A 21,829-nucleotide genomic window follows, 5' to 3' on the forward strand; every position below is an offset into this window, starting at 1 on the left:
CAAATGGTCGGGCGCCTCTGACAGGAGACCGATAAAGGCTCCAGCAGCTTTCCTTTCTTGCCCTGGGCACCTCTTCATCCCACTTTTAAGGTCAGGAGAGCCGAGCTAATAATTCATTAATAGAGACGTTTATTCAGAAGCGATTCACGCCCCACTCCGCGCGCCCCTGCGCAGCGTTGCCGAGAGGTAGTTTTCTTCGACGGAAGGGGCGAGGAGGTGGCTGTTAGGGGAGAGAAACTCTTCTTGCGCTCCCAGGATCTGGAGAGAGCGTGTATGTGGGGAGATGAGACCTCCCCCCCCCAACCGATGCCAGGTCCTTCTCCGCACCCCATACAGACGTGACCGTCTATCCAGCTTCAAAGCCAGCCCCGCTTCCTCTCCCGCCGCACGTCTAGGATCCCCTGCCTCATTCCCTCGCAGGCACCGTACTTTAAATGGCCACGGAGAGGTCGATCTTCCCTTGTCTTCAGCTGCTGGTTTAGGAGGACCCACTAATATGGCACGTCCTGATCACAGAATGGAAGGGATCTTGATGATCTAGTCCACCCCCCTGCAGTGCAGGAATATGTAGCTGCCACATACTGGGGATCCTATATGAGGATCGAACCTGCAACCTTGGCGTTATCAGCCCCTCGCTGTAGCCAGCCGAGCTATCCAGGCATATAAGTCATCTGGTAACAGTGGGGTCACCACCATGGATGAAATAGTGCACAATTCTGCAACAGGAAAAGATTACACAGAGAAAAGGAGGGTAACCCCAAAATGGAGTTAAGGAAAAGAGGGAAATTCTGCTGCTTCATGTTCATCCAACTGCACACTCCAAAAATCTCCTATTTGACACAGCTATTCAGGAACACTCTTCCCCTTTTCCTTCCATTCTCACTCTTCTAAAAAGGAATGGAAACCTTACTAGGGTGTATCTTGTATTGTAAATTAGGATTATGGGAATGTCCTCCTTGGTCCAAACCAGACTGCCAATCTGCTCCATTCCTTTGTGGGATCTAATTCAAAGGTCAACCTGTAGACTGGTTCCAGAGTTCAAAACTCCCACTATTCTAGGCGCATTTTGCAACAGGGAATTTAAACAGCATGATAAGTTTCTGAGCTCTGGGCGCAGTATTGAGCCTAAGATTTCAGATTAAAATTGCAGAGTGGAAGGAAAGGGGGACCTTTTTCTGCCTCCCCACTTCCAGCTACTCTGAAGACTGCAGAAGAGACCCTCTTAAGAATATTAGGGGGGTGGGCAGGGGAAGGACTTGACCATGTAAAAAATGAACATAACATTTTAGCTGCAGTTTATTCATTTTCAGCTTTGTATTCTTGTTATAAAAAAACGCACCTGGACATTCCATTGTTGCACCCATAACCTCGGTTTAAGGAGCCATCTAGCTCCTAGCTTTCATATCTCTGTTTCTAACACTGACTGGTTCACACATGCATATAAATATGCATTGCTTGATTATTGGACACGTGATGACTGACAGCTGAATGTGGCAGCCTACTCTGTTAAACAGCTCTGCATTTGAGGTGTTGATGTCACCTCATATGAAACTTCCATCAGTGGTGAAACAAATGCAGCTTCTTGTGCTATATCTGTGACAGTCCAGTTATCACTTGATGTTGTCATCAAGGGATGAGCAAGCAGCGTGAGCCTGGCCCTCACCATCTTGATTATCTGTGAGCCTCAACGCAGTGGAGACTAGTCCTTTAAGGCTACAGGGGCGCTGTCCCACCAACTTGTCTGCTTTCAAATACAGTACATGGCTGCTTATGCAGTGAGGCTTGGACAAATTCAGTTTGTTATTCTCAGGGTTAACAACAATCATAGCAACAGCCGGGTTGTCTTTGCAGACTTAAGGGCACAGGGTAACCGAATAAAGTTTCTCATGTGGTAGCAGCAAGCTGGTAATACCAACAACAGAGGCTGATTTAGGGTAGCGTGACCAGTGGGGTCACACTGGGCACTGTGCTGCAGGGGGCGCAAAACACACACATGAGTGGAGCATGAGAGGCTGGGGGGGGGGAGGGCATGCGAATTTTAGATAGATGGCATCCCTGATTCCAAAGTGTTTGTCATGACCAGAAGTTAAGGACAACTTATCACCGCTTTACTACTGTTTTCATTACTGTTGCTCACAACCGCTGGCTTTTCTTTTTCTTTTGCTGCTACAACAACGACATATCAGGCATCAATTTAGATGCTTTACAGAACACAGAAATTGTTACACGTAAGACTTCTTACCCAGAGAGTATTTTGCATGGACCGCTCCTATCGCAGTTGACAGTATCGTCAGCTAAGCAGCAACAATCACGACAACATTGGCTTGGAACAAATGAGAAAATACAGTTTGAATGCCTTGTTCTGAATAAGTTGTATATTATACTTAATAACAAGGTTTGATTTGGTTACCTTGGATATATAACACTTTTCAAATACACATATGGCCCAAAGAGCAAGAAAAAAAACCTTTAAAAGCGACATTACAATTAATTTTTTCAGACATTATGCTAAGTTCTTATAAGCTTTTCTCATGACATCATCTGTATTATTATGTGGAATGAAGACTTTTAAAACCTATCTATGAATTCTACCATATCTATATTATTTATTTATTTGGATAATTTATATACCAATTACTTACAATAATCTTTAAATGGTGTTTGACTGTCTCTAAGCAGAGTGTTTTACATTTGTGTTAAAAATCCCATTTAATGTCACGTGAAAAAGCAACTTTTAACAAGTCCTTTCCTCATAAGGTTAACAAGGTCTGCCAACCTAGCAGTTTGAAAGCATACCAGTGCAAGTAGAAAAATAGGTACTGCTGTGACGGGAATATAAACAGCATTTCCGTGCGCTCTGGTACTTGTCACAGTGTCCCATTGTGCCAGAAGCAGTTTAGCCATGATAAAGCTGTCTGCGGACAAATGCCAGCTCTCTCGGACTGAAAAGCGAGATGAGCGCCAAACCCCATAGTCACCTTTGACTGGACTTAACCATCAAGGGTCCTTTACCTTTACCCTTTTACCTAACGAGGTCTACAAATAAATGAACAAAGGATTCTGTACACACCTGAAAGTAAATCCCACTGAACTCAGTGGGACTTGTTTCTGAGTAGACATGTAGAGGACTGCACCGCTAGTCTGTGGTGCTGTCCATTTTTCTAGGAAGCAAGTTCTTTGAAAACACTGGTACTTATTTCTGAGTAAACATGCTAAGATTTGTGCTAGAATACAGCAGTTCAGGGGATATATGCACGGTCACAGTACATACTGGTAATTCTTGGTGCTGTCCTCATGATCACTAGCACAGATTAGATTGCAGGTTTGATCCCCATATTCCTGCAATGCATATTCCTGCAATGCAGAGGGTTGGACTAGATGATCCTCAAGATTTAGGGGAGCATGACTAGTTTGCCCAAGAGAGCATTGCAGGGGTGCCACAATGATTTAAAATGGAAGGTGAGAGGCGAGAGGGCACCAACTTTGGGCATTGTACAGGGCACCACTGAAATTTGAAAGCCCAAAGTTCACCGTTGCTGGGCCAGATTTGACAGGTGGGCAGAGCCATCCACCTGCTGATCACCTGATGTCCAATTGCACCAGGTGATGCAATCACGTGGTTGTCGAGACTTCAAAGTACCACACAAGGCACTTTGCAAGGAGAGGTAAACTTGCCTCTTTTAAAGCACACTTTAATCATTCTGCTCTAATGAAAATCTGGTTACTGTTTGCTAGCTGAGAAGTGTGTTAAATGATCTGGAAAATGCATTTCCAGACACATTTATGGATCCAGCATTCTGTCTCTAGGTCAGGTACATAGCAACAACTGAATTGGGAGGAGAAAGCATGCAGTAGGATTTATTTTCATATATTTGAATTTTGTTCCTTACAATAATGGCACAAGCTAGCCTCATGGAGCTTGTCTTTTTAATGTTGGGTATTTGGTTCCAGTTTTGGAAGCAGTCTTTCATTTTTCTTCCATATCCTTTCTAATGATGCGTGACCAGATAATGAGCTCCGCCTAGATTGTCTGCTAATAGAGGTACAGCTGCCCAACTCTTTACATGACTGATGCATAGTCCTTGGAATTAAACATTAGAGAGCACGCAACATTTCTTAAGAAATCTGCACAGATATCAGATTTTGCAGAATTCACATTTGGAAGCCAAACAATATCTGTTGGGTGTGCATCTAACTCCAGGGTTCCTCATCCCAACTCATACCAAAAGGAAAGATTCCACATCAGACCACAGGATTTATCTTTCTCATGTCTTAGTGTAATTCTCACTAAGTGGTATAGTCAAGTAACAGGCTTATCAAGTACAATACTGTTTGTGAGAACCAGGCAACAGTAGTTTAGCTGCTTTATAGTAATGAAGAGGCAATCCAATCTCATACAAACAATCACGAAATGATTGTGTTGTGTATCTTCTCAGCATAAATGTGTCACTCCTTGTAACAAGGGGTTAGCAAAGCAAGGACTCTGAAGTTTTGCAAAGAGTTGCAGGATGCCTTGTACAGCCTCTATGTGAAGAGCACCTGTTCACTTGGTACTGGTCTGAATCTGTCAATTGATTCCACAAAGGCCACCAAACAGATGCCAGTCAAGTAATGACTTTCTGCCACTATTGACCTAATACGGATGTGATCCAGTGACCCAAGGGGTGAAAGGTCATGTATCTTATTACCAAGTCCCTTGGCCACCACTTACCAGATTCAAATATTGGTGTTTTATCATTACAATAAATTTAATAATCTGACTCATGGATCCCAACAAGGAAAACTATCATCTTATATCTAAGTGATGAATACAATTAATATACAGTAAAATGTTAAGCCATCTAATCTGATAACCCCTGCAATGCTTAAAACAATATTCAGTATTTGAGGGTTTTTGTTTTTTAAAGACACAGGAACTTTATCCAATGAGTTTTTGGCAATCAAAATTATTTCGGATTTGAAGCACTGACTTCCAATATTTCATTCCAGCATTCTCCAGTATTCTTTTCCCCAAAGTAAAGTTACTCACTTCAAACTATAATTTAAAGAAGATTTATTGGCATAAACAGGGATGCACTGAAAGTCACCTCTGAGAGTGAGAGCAAAAGCAAGCTTTAAGTGCTGTGCAAATCAAACATAATGGCAAACCTTGTATCTTTTGGTAAAAATCACCATGTTCTATTAGTTACATAATAAATAGCATGTGGTTGTCATCTGCTGGGGTGGCAGATATGCCCTGCATATCACACAGTATGATCTGTGCAGACAGAAGAGGCATGTTTCTTCTGACTGCCATTTGCTTAGCTGCTTCCGTTTCATAGCTGGGTGTGGGCAATCAAGTGTCAGGAAGCTGAACACTTATAGAAACTTGAGAGATCTTAGGAGACAGGGGGTAATATTGTCTCCCAAATAGTGTGTGGTGCCTCCAACCAATCAGCCTCCATGTTTCCTGAAAGGAAGGTTAGTATGCAACTTGATAAAGTGGGAAAACAAGGAGGAATTAATTTAACTAGGAAAGGAAGAAGCAAGAGGAGCATTTCAGATAAATGTGGCCTTTAAGAAAAGTTTTTAAATGCAACAAAATTAGAAGTGGGGAAAAAATCAAATAGGGTTTTGTTTTTTTTTGCCGGGGGGGGGGGTTTGCAAGTGACCAATTAGCTGTCTGCTGTGACACAGTGTGGGACAGGAATGCACCTTTGGGCCTCTGTCACTCTCTGGCTGTGGAGCTGTTGCAGGATGAATGCTCTGCGAGGGCAGAAGGCTACTGCTGTTGCAATCTCTTCCAGTGGCTCTTCTTCTTTCCCTAATAATCAGTTCTCCTTGTTTGAATTTTCTCACGGAGTCTGTCTTCCAGAATCTCCTCACAAATCTTCATGTGAAAACAACCCCAACAGTAGCAAAAAAGGGAGAAATATTCTGTTCCAGGCTTCCCTCAGGGGATTTGCATTTCAAAATATTGCACTTAAATTAGACAGGGCAAGTAACACGAATGCAAGATTTCTCTCTGGAGAGACTCTGGGCTGCAAAATATCCAGGAATACCATGGACGGTTCTGGCACAGTATAATGTCCGGCAAACATTTTAACCCTGTCCCCGATATTCTGTGCGTGCATGTCAAAAGGATTGCTAGCATCTCTTTAAGCACCAGAGAGGGAGAGCATATGTACATGCTCAGAGAGCACCACCTTTAAAATGAAGGCCAGAGAATATTCAAAAAGCCATGCAAAAGGAATTTTACTGACAGTAGCAGGAGGTATCTGGTGTCCCTCTGTTAAGTACATCTTGAAGAATTTGGAAAGGGTTACTTAAAAAAAAATAAGGTTGACTGAGTTCAAACGAGAAGAGCAGTTTTTGGGGGTGTTTATCTATTAATATTCTTTGTGGAGACTGGATTCTGTCATGTTATAGTTCTTGATTCTGTGACAGTGCATCAAATATTGTTTTAATTCTGAAATGGCTGGTTTTATGTGATAACGGAGCAGCCAGTAACAGGAAATTGATGACTGCTATAACTAGGGCATCTCCTTCAATGATAAAATAATAGAACTAATCTTTTGTATATTGTTCCACATTCATAACTGTATTTCCACCCCTTTAGAAACCACTTGCTGGTCTGGAAGGGAGAGGTATCAGAGGAAGCTGATGTCAGGAAGGAAAAGTAACGGAACTTTGTGGAAATATTCAGTGCTTTATCTGGAAAAAGTAGATTCATTCCTTTCCTCTGTCCAGACCTATCTGGATTACTAGAAAATCTATCTAACTGACAAGAAGGGGTAACTTGTGCCCTAGTGGCTTGGAAGGGGCCCTCACCTGCTTGACCTGACTGTGCTGCAATTCACAGCTCTCCTGGTCAGGAACATCCCAGATCCTGATATTTCAAGCTCCAAACCTAAGACCTAGGAGCAGGCCCCGGCAATGTCATGGGTAGGCTCTGGTGATGTCATTAAACATGACACATTAGGCATTAACCACAGTACAGCACCTGAAAAGGAAGAACAGAGAACCTTGCACTTTTTCTTAAACACACTTCTGCCCAGTTACAGATAGGTAGCCGTGTTGGTCTGCCATGGTCAAAACAAAATAAAAAAATTCCTTCCAGTAGCACCTTAAAGACCAACTGAGTTAGTTCTAGGTATGAGCTTTCGTGTGCATGCACACTTCTTCAGATACACACTGATGTACACACTGTGTGTATCTGAAGAAGTGTGCATGCACACGAAAGCTCATACCTAGAACTAACTCAGTTGGTCTTTAAGGTGCTACTGGAAGGAATTTTTTTATTTTGTTTTGACACTTCTGCCCGTCTATCATTTCAATTTTTCCCCATATCCAAAATTATTCCTTATGCCCATACCTAGGGTTTACAACTGGATTATTTTAGGGTGGAACAGGTGGGTACCTGGAAGTAAAAGGGGAAAAAATGCTAGTATGGGATTGGGAACTGGCAACCTTTGCCTTTGCCAACCTAGCGCCCTCCATATTTTTTTAACCATAACGCTCATCAGCCTTGGAGTTGTTGTCCACAGCATCTAGCCTGGCAAAGACTGATCCAATATCTTTGTTCAGTTAGCACTGCACGCCCCCACTGTCACTCCAAGAGCCAATTGCTGTGTAATTGTCTCTCCTTTTTCCTGCACGATGCACTTTATTATAGTTCTCTCTTGACTAACAGCACATATATTGATGCCTGGTTTTGATCCTGTCCAACGCCTGCCAAAGCAACATATTGCTGATCCTGCCCAGTATTCATGAAGACAATAAAAAAATAAAAATAAAAGCCCTGCCTTCTTAATAGGTTAACGAAGCATATATTTCCCTCTCTTTTTGTCATTAACTGGGAATCACAAGAGAACTGTAGACTCGAAAAGCACGTATCAGACAGTTAAACACAAGCACCGTGAAATCATTTTAATAGAGACTTAAGTCATGCCTGGGGACTAGTGTAATTCCCTAAAATAGCAATTTAATAGGAGGGAAATGGCTCCTTAGCTGAAACAAAATGGCCTAAAGAAATGACAGAATCATCATTACTTTTTTTCCTACAGCTTTTCCCCATAGTATAATTGCCCACAAAAGAGGAATAGCAACCACGCTCTGATAACACATTTTGTTTTATTTTGATTCACAGAAGGGGAAAAAAGTATTTCACCATTCTCTAGGTTTACTGGCCTGATGAAAATGTGTTGAATTTGGTCGTCTGGCTCAGTTTCTGTGGAAACCATGAGGGACAGTAGTTGAATTTATAAATAATGGCCAGCATGATGTTCCTAAACATGTAGTTCAAAGAATCAGGACTCTTATAAGGGCTTATTCACACAATGCATGTTCATCACTTGGTAGCTCACTACTCCGTGACACAAACATGAATGTATGAACTGCTTCCACTGCAAAGTATTGAGTTGAAGTACGGTAGGCAATACAAAACCCCTCCTTTTGGTTTAATTCATCTATGATGGCTGTTCCACATGTTTGTAGTCATCAAGAGACAAAAATGGATGTGTGAACCAGGGCTCTAAATTCAGTGAAAACTATCTTCAAATAATTATTTATTTGATTCCAACATTTATATACCGCCATTCTGAGACATAATCAAAATCTAGGATATAAAAAAGCCCACCAATACAACGCATTAAACAAATAGCAGTAAAAAGCACATCGTATAAAAGATGACAACAGATAAAGCAGTCTTAAAAGTGGGCAAAGAGGGGATCAGATATGCCCATCTTAAGGGCATAATCCTTGCAAAAATGCCATTACTGAAAAGGCCTCTCTCTCACTTGTTCTCTTAGTTGCACTTCAGTTGGCAAAGAGACAATGAGAATGAGCAGGGGCTCAGGAAATGAGCAAGTTAATTGCAGGCTCTGGAGTTAAAGGGAACTTGGCCAGAACTAATTGCACTGAGAATCTAATCTACTGCTTAGTCCTCTTGGTATACATTGAGTTCGCTTGCTTAATTTCAGTAACATCTTATGTAAGGCGATTGAGGCTGGCGAGAGATGGTGTGAGATAGAGGTATGAATTGGCCAGTGTGAGAACAGGATGCTGAACTCGATGGGCCATTAGCCTGATCTAGCAGTCTCTTCTGATGTTCACTGTTGCTTGTAGCATATACATGCACTCATTTCTCTTTCTGTCCCATAACCATCCCTGATCAAACAGGTTTTCCACGTTCCTGCAGCACTTGAAAGAAAAGCCAGCTGTTCAACCAGAGCTTATGGCATGGCAAAAGAAATCAGAGTGTGTGCACCATGAGCAATGTAGGCTCTATTGGACCACCTTAATTCTTTGGGAAATGGTGTGTCTCCAAATTCGGAGACACACATCTCGTTATGCAGCTCTCCAGTGGCAATCCATTTTTTAAAAAGGTTACGACGATATATCAGGTGTGAAGTGTTTCACTGACATAACTGACTTGCATGGGGGGAGAAGGCCAAAAGACTTGCACAGAACAATTCTACGCATGTTTACTTCGGTGTTAAGCCCCTGGGACTTTGGCTGTGCACACATTCTCATTTAATTTGCATTTAGTGCACTCCCACCACTGGTTTGGGAAGAGGTGTACACACAATGTTAGCTATAATCCCTATCTATCCTGTATCTAACCTGCGGGTTCTCATGAAATGCAGTGGCTGTGTACACATTAATGGCTTAAAACCCAGCTAGGGGTTGTTTTGGATTGATGCTGGATTGGGGAAAACCATATCAAAACACAGTATTTCCCAAGCAAAAACAGGATGGATGGATTGAGTGTATATTGCTTCCAAAACCAGTAATGGGAATGTACTGGATGCAGAGTAAGCAGGCGTGTCTACATAGTTTTGATGTGTTTTCCCCAAACCAGTTTCAATCCAAGCTGAGAAAAAGAATGATCAGTTTCAAGCCACTAATGTGTACACAGCCTTTGTCACCTGTTCACATGTTCATTGGGGGTTAATCCCACTACTGGACATGGTGGGACTTAGTTCTGAGTATAGGTATAGGTTTCCAGAGATGCAGGTGGCACTGTGGTCTAAACCACTGAGCCTCTTGGGCTTGCCAATCGGAAGGTTGCCGGTTCGAATGGGGTGAGCTTCTATTGCTCTGCCCCAGCTTTTGCCAACCTAGTAGTTCGAAAGCACACCAGTGCAAGTAGATACCTAGGTACCATTGTGGCGGGAAGGTATTTGGTGTTTCTGTGCACCCTGACTTCCATCACGATGTCCCGTTGCACCAGAAGCAGTTTAGAAATCCTGGGAACATGACCCGGAAAGCTGTCTGTGGACAAATGCCAGCTTCCTCAGCCTGAAAAGCAAGATGAGCACTGCACCCCATAGTCACCTTTGACTGGAGTTAGCTGTCCAGGGGTCCTTTACCTTTTACCTTATAGGCTTGTCACCTCTTCCCATTTCTGTACTCTCTCTTTTTTTTATATAAATAATATTTATTACTTTTAAACACTACAAAAAAGAAAAGAAAAAAGAAAAAAGACAAAGAAAAAAAAGACAATACAATACAATATAAAAACATTACACAACACTAACACAATAAGCTAAACAAAACAAAACAAAAACAATTTAACACACATCATACAATTTCAATGTCATATCTTTCATTTACTTGTTTCAACGACCTCCTCACACCTCCCTTTTTGTATTCCACTTCTGTTAATTGTTTCAGCAATTCCTTTCCATCTCTCTCTGTTTTCTGTCCTATATTTATCTTAACATATTCTAACCTTATTTTTCCCTAATACTCTAATAATCTATCTATACTTAATTCCTTATAACATTTCTACTAAAGCCATATAACTTCATTCCAACATTTTTCCAACATTCGTCAATTTTACAATATTTCTATAAATAGTCTTTAAACTTTTTCCAATCATCTTCCACCGTCTCTTCTCCCTGGTCTCGGATTCTGCCAGTCATTTCCGCCAATTCCATATAGTTCATCAACCTGGTAATCTTCTGTCCGATGCTCTTAACTCTTTTCCAAGTCCCTTCTGCAAGTCTTCTTCATATTTATACATGCACTTTACTTTGTCTTCTACTGATCTTATTTTTATTTTCCTTCCTTTGAGGCTGAAGAGTAGATCTCGAGGAAACTCCCACCTAGAGATGATTTTATTCCTTCTCAACAGGGCAACCAAATCTCCGTAGTTAAACCCAAAATCCAAAAGATATTTCAGGACGTCTTTCAAAATTTCCACTATTGACTGTTGTTCTTCTAGGTTCTTCTGGTAGTTCCAACAGTCTCTTATTTTCTTCTTCTCTTTTTTCCCTCCTCTTCCAAGTCTGAAGGCCCTCACAATTTTAATCTCTTCTTGACCCAAGTCCAGGTCCCAAAAATCAGCAAATTCCTGCGTGATGAAATCCATCAAACTCTCCTTCTCCAGTTCAAGTAGGGCTCTAATCCTCAAAATCTGATTTTCTTTAAATTCAGTCGTAGAAGGCATCGACTTATGGTTATCAAATTGCATCTGTAAGGCTGGGACTCTCTCTCTCTCCAACTGTGTTACTTTAGGTTCAACGGCAACAACTTTCTCCCTAGCCTTCTCCGCAGTTTGCCATGTCAAAGTAGATTCCTGTATCAATTTCTGAATAGTTTCTGTATTGATGTTCACTTTTTGTCCCAAATTATCAATTTTGGTAGTTACCACATAGACCTTCTTGTTAAGCTGTTCCAGTGAGTTACTTATCCTACTTAATGCAACCGCTAAGGCCTCTTGTATCGACATTCTTAACCGATTCAAGGTCAGTCCCAGAGTCTCACAGCTTTTTATCTTGCAGCTGGAAATTCCCCCAGATCAACTCTTGTAACAGTTTCAAAAGCTTCCTCTAGAGGGAAACAGTTTCTATTTGTATTAGTCCTTTTAGGCAGAGTTCAAACAATAAAGTTAGTTTCAATTTTCAGTTACTTTTACTCCTTTTTAAACGTAGACGGAGACATTGGAAACAATGTATTTCTCTTATTTAACTGTCAGTGAACGCTCTAGTCACGGTCAATGAGCATTCCAAAAGACGTCAGTCTTACTAGCAGCCCGTTTCCAGGTTCGGAGCGGTGGTATTTTAACTTCCTTCACTCTCTCCTGCAAACATATACAATCCAAAACTTCCCCCCTCTTCTCCTGCTTCCAAGGGGGATTTAATATTTTTTACTGATGGAAATTTAGTCCTTTACAGTAGGCTTTCCAAGACTTTAGCTTGCAGCCTCTTTGCTTCAGTCTATTTACAAAAGGGGAAGGCGGACTTCCTGTTTTGAACCTCCCCGTTTCGGTGCCAAATTAAGATGTTTAAAAATCCAATTCTTCACTCTACTCATGGGTAGTTGCTTTAAGATCAAATTGTCCACAGGAAAAAGTCAGCGCTCTCCGGCAACAGCTATGCGGCTTCACTCCGTGGAAAAAGCAATCAATTCAAAGCACCGCGCCGCTCACCCCACGTCGCTCCGGATCCCCGAAACCGGGTTTCCCCGCGAGTAGGGGAGGTGCAAAAGGTGCCAGCCGAATCCCACGTTCACAGGCTTCACCCGCCTGTGATTTTTGGTGGGTCTCTGCCTTCGCCGTGGCGGCCAGACCCGGATTTCCATGAAGCAAATTCCTCCCGATCAGAGGAATTCCGCCATTACCAGAGGCGCTAACCCGGAAGTCCCCCATTTCTGTACTCTCATGGCAATCCTGATACTTCAATACTATATTGAAATAAGGGCTGTCAGCTATGCACTGTTGCCAAATACAGGTTTATCTTTGCTTGGTAAAGCCACAAATTGTGATGTTCTGCTGTCAAAGCCGTTGCTGCCCCCAATCCTGCACACATTTGCTTGTGTGAAGCAGTGGACACAGTTAAAAGAAAAAGAAAAAAGGAGAATCAAATACTGAAACACAAGTGCTTCGAAGAACAAGAACATCAATTCAGCAAACTCTAAAACAATAAAAACATCCATACAGACTCTAAAAACAGTAAAACCATTTCATCAGATATAAAATTGATCTTCCATAAATGACTGGGTTGCACCTCAAGGAAAGCCTTCCTAAACGAAGTAGGCACCTGAACATCATTGCGCTAGGCACCTGTCCAATTTCAGCTGGTGATTTATTGCAGATAACTGGAGCTGCAACACTAAAAGTCTGGTTTCTAGTGCAGGCTAAGTGCACCTCTGGGGCATATGGTACTCTCATCCGTGCTCAATCCGAGAAGAGCAGTTGCCGGGCAGGGATATAGTGTACAAGGTGGTCCCTTAGATATCCTGGTTCCAAGTCATTTAAGGCTTCAAATGCTAAAAGCAGGGCCTTGAACTGTGCCGTTGGTAGCCAGTTCAGTTCCTTCATGTTATATGGTGTGATGGGCTACCCCAGTCAACAATCTCACTGCTGCATTCTGCACCAATTGCACCTTCCAGGTTAAGCCCAATGGAAGCCATAAATAGAGCACTTAGTAGTAATCCAATGTTGAGGTTATCCACATCAAAAATATAGTGGCTGAACTCTTTTGGTCCAGGAATGGCTGTAGTTGTCTTTCCAACTTAAGCTGGTAAAAGGGACTACTAGCCACCGATACTACCTGTGCCTCAAGCAGGGCTGCCAGCTCCTGGGGGCTGAGCCCTTTTGGCCCCCCCCCAATATTTTTTGAGGGGGCGGGCCCCCCATGTCCCAAAAGACCAGGGGGAGGAGGAAGAGGCCAAATGCGGAGCTGAGTGCGGCACAGCTTCAGTGGCCAGCTCCTCCTGCTGCTGCGGCGGAGGGGGTCAAAGTAGTCTCCCACTTTTGGAGGCACCACCAGGAAAGCTCTGTGAGCCTCAGCCCCTCCATGCACCTGCTGGCAAAACATGAAATATTAGTTTAATATCCCACAAAACAGTGGTCCGTCGCTGCTGATTGTGAGAGTAACCATGCTGGAGCGGACCCCTTTAACGAAATGATTGCTGAAAGATCGCATGTTAGTGCAGCCTTCACCAATGGTGCCCTCCAGCTACTTTCAACTATACACCCTATCAGCTGATGGCAGCTGTAATCCAAAACACCAAATCACCAGATTGGGGAAGGCTGTGCCAGTATGTTACAATATAGAAGCAGCCTGTGAAGCATTTCTCTATTCAGATTCCCAGTATCCAGTCAGAGGCTATCATGGTTTTTTCCTACTAGTTATAGCCACTTTTGTAGAAAGAGAGCATTCGCCTGGAGTTCAGGTATGTCTGGGCCTTGCCAGGGCTCACTTGTGAGAACTAGATAGTCAGGAAGTGGCCCGTGCATCAGGGACATGTGTAGATCGTGCCCTTACTGAACTAACCCTGATAATCTGGGAAGCCCCATAGACAGCCTTTCCAGATGATCATTGGTCAGAGAAATGTAGTCAGAACCACTATTGAAATTCTATGAGCAGCAGGATTTTAAATTAACTCACCTATCAGTTTGCTTGTGGGAGGGGATCTATTAAAATCCATTGTTTTGTACTTTTCCTCCACAATTGTGCCTGTTTAACATTATCTATCACTAAAATGTGGTTAATGTATAGGAAAATTGTTCTGCTAAAAGGTCTGTTTCCAGCAACTCCGTTTTCCCATCTCAGATTTCTGTTTTCTTGTTTTTTTATTATATGTTCCGAGATATTTTGGTGCTTACAAGTAAGAAAACATTCAAAAACCAATGTTTTAGATTAGGATTAATAATACACATCTGCTTTGCTTCTTCTTCTTCTTTTTCCTAAAACCACAGAATCATGTCAATTAGCTCAATAACGTTTTAAAGGGCAGGCGCATTAAATTCAGACTGGAAAATATGGCACTGCAGTTAAATTTATCTGCCTTGATGCAGATAATGCCAGCATAATGTCATCTTTGGGAAGTTGTGCATCTATCATAAACTTATTAATAATATACCTAAGTACTTCTGAAGTGGTGTCACAAGGACTGGGTTATTAGTGGACTGGTACTGCTCCAGAATAAATGATTTTGTAGCCTAAAAGCTTAAAAGGAGAAAATATTTGGACAATATGTACTGTACTTATAAAGAGGCACAACTTGAACACCACAAACATTATTGGGTGTCTGAAGCACTGCAGATTCCCCTTCTTACATCTCATGAACTCATTGGCAGACACCTGTTTCTCTGTGAAGAGCTGATTCTCTGGATTGCGACCATTTAATCTCCTTAAAACTAATGTAATTCTGAATTGAACAGAATATGGTATGAATTAAAGCAGCTGTTTATAGTTAAACTAATGGAGTCATGTAAATATAACCCATTCTTGCATCAGTTGGCAGCTACAGATGTGTGTGCGTGCACATACACACACACATACAGTGAATGTCCAAATTTGATTATTCACATGCAAATGTTCACAGTTCCATGTAAATGTTGTGTGAATATCTGTACATATACTAGAGAGTTCTGAATGTGTGTGTGTGCATACACAGATAGACAACACACACACACACACACACACACACACACACACACACAAACTGCAGCGAATGTCCAATTTTTGGTATATAACATTCACATGCTGACAATCCCAAACAAATGTAACTCTCTGAAAAGTCAGAGATTTATCAGTGATCAGGATCAGTCGCCTAAAAGTCATTGTCAACATTCACTTGATTATATCACAAAACGACGATATATATTCTACTTGATAGTGTCTGACTACAAAGTGGTCTCCCTAGCAAATCATTTCAGACTTCTTCAGTTGGCCCAAGGGGAGATCTGCAAACATTTTCATGTACACGAGGAAGAACAAACAGGATGAATCCTCCAAGTATAAGCACAAAGAACGCATTTTGAAACTAAGTTGATGTTACTAAACATTTATTACATTTTATAGGGGGTGGATACAATACAGGTAAAGGTAAGTTTGAATGAGGAAATTAAGTGGATTTGATCTTAACTTTTCCCATGACTATTACTGGGTTCATTTTTTCAGGATACAGCTTTCTGCACCACACTCACCAGCTCCCTCTTCCCCTCCAAATGCTTGGGTTATGTTGCGGGGCAGGGGATGCAGATGGAGTGGGTGTTTGTGAAATAGGTGCTCTCCTTACATGAAAGGGAGCAATTTAGGATTGAAGCCATTGGCTTCATGGGCATTTAAAATGCAGCTAGATACCATTCTTCAGGACCACCAGCTCCATGTTTTATTACCTCTTTGAAAGTAGAAGGAAAAATGCTACCCTACCAGTTATCACACTGGACTTTACACACAATTTTTCCCATGCAGTGCGGTAACACTGGTGCAGTCCTGCTAATTCTTCGGTCTGCCTTTGGCATGAGCAATGATGCAGAAAGAAATCTGCATGGATGACTTGCATGTATCAGGTTTGCTAAGTCAGTATACCTACCTAAGCAGTTTCCCACTTAGAAGCACCCTTAATCTGATTTAGCTTTCTTTGGATTTTGCTCAGTGCCTAATGAAGGCAGAGTTTAGCTTTCAAATTTCAAGTTTGGGATTGGCTGTGGTGAAAAGGGGTGCAATGAAATTGCCTGTGTAATTTCAGATCTGGCAAATTTGACCTAGAAACACCAACTTTTTTTTTTAAAGAACCACATCACATGTCATTTTTCCAGAATTATTTAGAACCACTTTCCCCCCATTTAATTGCCAATTCTAAAAATCTCTCATGATGTCACTGAAATAATGCTTGATGTCAGTTCCTACACACAACATAAGCAGCTTTTCATCTGGCCACACTTGATTAACTTTGTGTATCCTTTGTGGTATGTATGGGAAAGAATGAAACAACCTGGCTGGAACTGTGATTTGATTAAAAAAAGGAAAAGAAAGGCAAAACCTAAAACCCCGAAGAACACTGAAATGGCTTTGCTTTGGTGACTTCATTTTCAGCTTGATGAAACTCAGATCACTTATGGGAATGTCCCGGACAATTTCAAAATATTGTGGCAAATTGAGGAAGACATAAAGAGGGCTTGACTCTATAAGACATTTAAAATAATCTAATCTACAAAGTGGAATGAATCAGCATTTTGGCAGCTCTTTAAAAAACACACACAGTACAAACTAATTCCAAAAGTTTAGGGTTGGGGGAAGAGAAAATCTAAATCTCTTACCTTTTCAATGTCTGTAGCACAATGATTCCCCCCCCCCCCAAAAAATGCACTCTCTTTTCAGGGTCAATCCAAAATCATCTAGGAAGAATGCAAATAAGGAAATTAGCTTTTAATGGCTGCAATCCTAAACACACTTGCTGGAGAATGTCCCACTGAACTTACTTCTCCATTTATGTATAGGATTGCAATGTATGAGACAGACCTGGATTTTTGCACATTTCCTACCGGTGCAAGAACTCTGGTGTATGCATAACTTCCCCCAGGCCATAAAATGGTTCTTCACATTTATTTCAACTTAGGCATCTGATCCATCAGCAGACAGATTTGCTGCCTCTGTGGATAGGAATGGAAACTCATGTACAATGAAACACACAGTAACATGCAGTTGTGAGAAGATAATAAAGACCTAACCCTAACCCTAATGCAAAATAGATACCCAAGACATCTAGTGAAGGGCCTCTAGTGAAGGTGAATGGAATACACCAAGAGAAAGGATTCATGGGAAGAGAGATGGACTCCTTCAGAACTTCAGCATGAGATGACCTGGCAGTAAGGAACTTGAAAACAAGGCTGAAGAACTTCTAAACACATTTACTACAGAGCAAGCCCCAATGAATACTGTGAAATTCACACCTGAGTAAAGATGTGCAGGACTGCACTGTTGGATGCTTAACAAGGAGAATCCAAAATGCCTCTTTTCTTATTGCACATATAGTTTTATTCCGTGGAGGTTCCCTAAGTGGAAGGGAGAATTTGGGGGCAATATTTGGGCATATATTGAATGGGTGTGCCAGACTGGGTCAATTAGTTTTGCACATCTGTGAAATCTAAAAGCAGAACGCAGGTATGTTAAAGCTCAATATGATATCAGCACAGCTGAAATTGGAGACCTCCAAATATGACCATGTATCTCAAAATGTTACTTTTCAGTGGGATGAATCCCTGGATTTGGGAGTCAAACAAAATCATTGGGGAAGAAACTGAATTACCTTTAGTTCAACATGGCTGTGAGAATCAGTATGAAGTATAGTCTTGACTCCACTGAAATTAATAGTTCATTTTTACAGGCTTCAGAAAGGCGACAATGTGATTTTGCTTCTTGTTCTAATATATGCACCTTTTTGTATTTTGTTTAGCTGCCTGGATATCTACTATAAAATATATGAATTTAAAAATCCACAGCTTGGTGGTTGCCAACAACTCTACACCCTTCTCTTTATCTTTTGCATGCCATTTTGACTTATTCATTTGGCTTTATTTAGTTCTTGCTGATTTATTTTTTCTCATTTCTCTTCAATTATATATTGAATTAACCACTTAGAATATTCCTTATATGACTTGATAATTCTTCTTCCCACTTTGCCTCGGCCCTCATCCCTTTCAAATCCTATGCAGTTATTTTATTGTTACCCTTCTTGCCAACCCACTTTGCACATTATTATTCAACGCCATATTTCAACGTATTTTTTGTCCATGCTTTTCATCCATACACAGTTTTAGACATATTTGTTATATGATCTTTATTGTTTTATTGGTACTGTTGCTGTAGGTCTGTCATGGCCTTTGGCTAGAACAATAAACTTATACTGATTGATTGAACTTATTCGTCCTCTCAACAGGTGTTCCTTTCTATATTTTTCTGAATTTTATATATATATTATTTCTGAACCTTATATATTTTTCTGAACCTATGCTTTTAATTTCTGCTTCTGGGGCTATAAACTTCTTTAAATGGGTCTGGATATTGATGGATAAAATAAGTGGGAGATATTAATGATGGCAATCACTTGGTCTATTAATAGCATGGTAAATGAACCAATGGGATTTGGAGAGCTAAACAGGATTATCAATCTTAAAACGTTTGGGTTCTAAAAGCAATCCTGTAACATCTGATTTATTGTATCTTTACATTTTGTTCACTTCGCTCTCCAAATATTTCACATACCTGTGGGTGGAAATGCAACATTTCATGCCAAACTTCAAGTATACTCACAAACAATTTATTTACTTAAAAGCATTTTTTTCACCTCTGACAAAAAGAGTCCTGGAGTGGTTTTCAAAGTAGACAGTCCCTACCATCAGGCTAACAATCTAAAAGACATGACACAGAAGGAGAAAGGGATTAGGAGAGAAAAAGAAAACAAGCAAATTTAGACACCAGTAGAGCTTTAAGCTCATTTTGTCCTATAGAAGAACTAGTGTATTATTATTATTATTATTATTATTATTATTATTATTATTAGGTGAACCAATTACTTATCTGGGCTGAGCAATCATAGAATCATACAATCGTAAAATTGGAAGCAACTCCCAAGGATCATTTAGTCCAACCCTCTGTAATGGAGGAATCTCACCTAAAGCATCCATGACAGTAGCATATTTTCCTTCTTTTTTTTGCAGGGAGTATAAGAAGAATAGGAAGGCTTTGGGCCTGTGAAATGATACAGGCTGCAACATATAAACTCCAGTGAGTCATAAAAAGGTCTTCAGAAAAGGCTTGTGCAACGTGTTATGCAGGGTATTGTGCAAATGGAACAACTTGTTTGGATTCAGGGTCACTTTTCCACCCAGCGCTCTTCTGCATGGTCAGAAGAAACCATTTCATGAACAGAAGAGCATCTTTGGTTTTTCAAGGGTGTCCTAAAAGAAGCATCTCATGATGTGCCCACATTTTTAAAATTGCAGATGTTTATATAATCATTGTGTACCAGATTTTTTTTTAAAAAAATGCACCAGTGATCTTAATTTTGTCCTAAAAGTAGATGGGAGCAGCTCACACATTTCTGCTAAAAGAGGAAGAGCCAGGTCTGACAGTTTCCCTACATTAAAAAGTTGCAGGAGAGCAGGGCAGTCTGCCCGTTCTGCAATTAAGTTGGAAAAGTAAGCAGATCTGGCTTGTTTCAAATGTGCCTGCACACATTTATATGTCTCAAACCTCTAAATGTACACGAAGTCAAGAAGCCCTCAAAGCGCATTTAACTTATGGTGTATAGCCTTATTTAATGTTCTCCATATATCAAGATTAGAATACAGGAGTAACTGCCAATAAGTGGAGTAATGGGTGAACTTTGATTAGTAGTGAAAAGTCCAACCTATGTTTGCATAATGGGGACTGATCACTATCCTTTCACCAGCTGAGGTCATGTTCCAAAGAAGCTTTGCATTCAGCTTACAGGTTGCTTCGTAACAGGCCCAATCCAGGACCGCAGCAGAATTCCAGAGTACCCAGAATAATTGCAGGCTAGTGTGAGTTGGAAGGAAAGCAAAGAATGGTAGGTCTATGTTTGAATGGAGACGAGATTATCAACTCCACAACCTTTCTCTCTCAGAACCATACACTATCCAACCTGTTCAGTCTCTTATACCCTCCCTATGTCTGAAACAGTAAAATAGTGATATACAGTATGGCATTCAGAGATGAGAAACAGGAGTTAAAATTTAGTTTTTCACTCCTTAGTGAACAGGCACATAATTGGGCTATTCGGATTTTTCTCCATTTTATACTGTAGAAAGTTAATCTAGTCCAGAAATGAATCAATTTCTTTTGACTATGCCCTAAATCTGATAGCAACTTATTCTAGATGTTCATTTTCACTGTGATTATATGGTTGAAACTTCAACTCAGAAGAAATATTTTACGTGACTCTTTCTTTGCTGCCAATGCTGCACAACAAATGTTTACTTTCTTTTGAATTGCCCCCTATGAAACGTAGTGATTTTGGTTGTTGTTTTTTTAAATCTGTTCTCCATCTCTCATCATGCCCCCAGATTCACTAATACCAATGAGAAATGTTTCCCTTGGTGCCAGAAGACATCAGTTGAGGGGCTCTTGGTATCTATCTGCACTTCATGCCATTGACTTTGGCTCACCTTCTCTTTGTTTCAGCAGATGAATTTCCCATTTTAATCTCCTGGGTTTCTATATTTCATTTTAGAAGCCAAATACACAGTATCTCCAAGTTTTCTGTTCTATTGCCAAGATTTTGCATGAGAACTAGAACAGCTTCCACAACCTCTGAGATTTACATCCCAATATGTTTCATGTCCATGTCAAAGGGATTTCTGACAGTTGGGAAACCTAGTTAAGACTCATTGTTTAATATGTCTTTTTTTCCATGATTCCTACCTGTTCCTTCTTCTGAATCACCTCAAAGCTAACAGAAGATACTTATGGCTGAAACTTACTAGTTTATGGAGCTCATAGGCTTTGCAGAAGCCAGGTGTACAAGACCAAGTGAACAAAAAACATCTGCATAAATATCTCCTTTGACTTCCTGGAGTAAGTATAGCAGAACATCAAATGTCTAGAGAGTTTACACCAGATTGTAATACCCTACTGTCATCCAATATGAAAATCATATCTTCCAGGTTTAGGACTGGCTTGTAAAAGAACAAAACATTTTTGTTGGCATTCGTCTGTCTTGGGAGACAATGGAGGAATTTGGGTTGGATTTGGGGTTGAAGTCAAACTGTTGGAAAATTACAGGACTTCCGGGTTGGCGCCATCGCCGAATGGCGGACTCCCTCCGAGCTCCGGAGGGAGCCTGCTCGGCAGGGGCTGGGTTCTACCGCGTCGGTGTCGCGGGGACCCTCAAAAACCATGGGCGCTGAAACCCATGGGCATGGTGACTCGGCGGGCACCGTTTGCGCCCCCGACCCGCGAAGGAGCCTTTTTAAAGGCTACGGAGCGGGTGCCGGGGGGGTGTGGTGCTATGAGTCCTCCGCTTCCCCTACCGAGCGAAGCCGCATGCCATTTGGCGGAGAGCACTGACTTCTTCCATTGAAAATTTG

The 21,829-nt window shown here is 41.2% G+C and overlaps 1 long non-coding RNA gene across 3 annotated transcripts; it reads right to left on the bottom strand.

The window, feature by feature from the left end:
• Window positions 1-310: 310 nt before the first annotated feature.
• On the bottom strand, window positions 311-21,488 carry LOC309352219. Of its 3 annotated transcripts, XR_014161145.1 has the most exons (4): window positions 17,039-21,488; window positions 6,811-6,982; window positions 2,243-2,323; window positions 311-716 (listed from the first exon to the last, which is right to left on the bottom strand). It is a non-coding gene; the product is annotated as an uncharacterized lncRNA (long non-coding RNA). The 3 variants fall into 3 exon arrangements; XR_014161146.1 differs by lacking the exons at window positions 311-716; window positions 2,243-2,323 and adding an exon at window positions 5,037-5,449; XR_014161147.1 differs by lacking the exons at window positions 311-716; window positions 2,243-2,323 and adding an exon at window positions 5,470-5,869.
• Between the last annotated feature and the right edge of the window lie 341 nt (window positions 21,489-21,829).

This window comes from Podarcis erhardii (assembly GCF_964252035.2).
Source record: "Podarcis erhardii genome assembly, chromosome: 11".
In the NCBI taxonomy this organism is placed as follows: Eukaryota; Metazoa; Chordata; class Lepidosauria; order Squamata; family Lacertidae; genus Podarcis; species Podarcis erhardii.